We start from the raw sequence: 1704 nt of genomic DNA on the forward strand, positions 1-1704 counted from the left end.
GGGCATTAGCTGGGGGGGTTGTGACCCCCCCAGCGCCCCCGTGATGGCCAGCGTGCTTTGTCCCTGGGGTGCAGCAGAGCGCCCAGACACCCTCCTTTGTCCCTCTTTCCCCAGCAGCCCTGGGGGCTGGCGGCGACCCTCCCCTGCCCGTGGGCGTGGGGACAAGGGACCTCTGCGAGCAGGGGGGCTGGGGGCCAGCTTCTGAGGGCTATTGTTGCCCAGGGTGGAGGACTGAAAGGGAGATTGTTCTGTCTCTCCCTGGGTTGCTGGGGATGTTGGTATTTTGGGTCATTAAACAGCTCTGATTTGGGGGGGTCGCGACCCTGGCAGGCCCTGAATAGCTATTGTTCCCTTTCTTCCCCTGTTGAATGGGAGGCCGGCTGGCGGCGCGGGGCTGGGGGAACACACAGCATTCCCACACTGCTGCCTGGGGACCGCCAGATGCCGCATGCTGCCGCCGGATTAGGATAAATCACTGCCCCGCTCCCCTCGGCTTTTCTGCCCCGGGTGCCCCTTGGCAGGACAGGGCGGGTGGCTTGGCTTGGCTTGGCTTGGCTGGGGTGTAGCTCCACCCCACGCCCCTTAGCAGGGTGCTGATAAACACCTTTTCCTCCTTATCCTGCTCGTGTCCCTGCGGGACCTGCGGTGGCGGCTGCTCCCCGCGGAGAGGTGGGGCGGGGGGGAGGTGAGAAGGGACTGAAATTCTTGCAGGCTTTGCAGGACACGTGGTGAAAAGCCGAAGCAGCAGACTTGTTATTGCTTCTCTCTGAGTGCTTTCTTGTTCCTCGCGCTGGGCTCAGCCACGGAGTTCTGCAGAAGGACCTGGAGGCAGCAGTGCTTGTCCCACCTGTTACCCAAAACACCTCTGGACATTAGTGACACGCTCGGGATGGGACCCTGGGACCAAGCCCAGCCGTGCTCGGCCTGCCCTGCCCTGCTGTGAGCTGTCCCAAAGAGGAAGGCTCTCTCCTCATGGCAGGAGTTTGCAAATTTTGTGTCCACGCTTTGAATGCGTCCTAGTTGACTGGGAGTGGTGGGAAAGGAAACGCCTAGCCAAAATAAGGATGCAGGGCACAAAGCCTTGGTGCTTTGTGCTCTCATCCTACTCCTGATGTTTGCTGATGGGGCAGCGGGAGCTGGGCATGGGGCCCCGCTCGAACTCCTTAGCTTGGCCTCCCAGGGATTTTCCCTGTGCCACAGTGGGGGTTTTCATTGCGGGCTGGTTTGGCAGCTGCAGATGGTGGGGCTGGCACGAGCCCCGCTCCCCTACGTGCGTGAGGGCCCCCGTGTGTCACTGCTGGGGGCTGGGAGCTGCCCCTCAAATCTTTCATTCACCTGCTCCAGCCCAGAGGTGGGAGGGAGACAGGCACTGCAGGGCTCGGGTGCCCTAATGCCTGGTTTCGTCAGGCTCCCGCGGGGGGCCCCTGGGAACAGGCTGGAGCAGCCAAGCCTTGCGGTTCTGTGTTTCCCCATCAGGGCTGAGTGGCTCCACATGGGGGCTGTGGGCCAGTGGGGGTGAAATCTGCCCTTCCCTTCAGCCCAGTTGCACGGGGGGTTCCCCCCGCCCTCCCCCAGGCTGTGGGGCTCCCTGCCCTCTGGGGAAACCGAGGCACACCAGTCCCCGGGCAGGGCGGGGACAGCAGCGGAGCCGGAAAGCCGTGCTGTCCCTGCGTGGAACGGCACCGGCGGGGCAGGTTGGGGTGG

This window comes from Corvus brachyrhynchos, unplaced genomic scaffold (assembly GCF_000691975.1).
Source record: "Corvus brachyrhynchos isolate BGI_N302 unplaced genomic scaffold, ASM69197v1 scaffold323, whole genome shotgun sequence".
Classification (NCBI taxonomy): Eukaryota; Metazoa; Chordata; class Aves; order Passeriformes; family Corvidae; genus Corvus; species Corvus brachyrhynchos.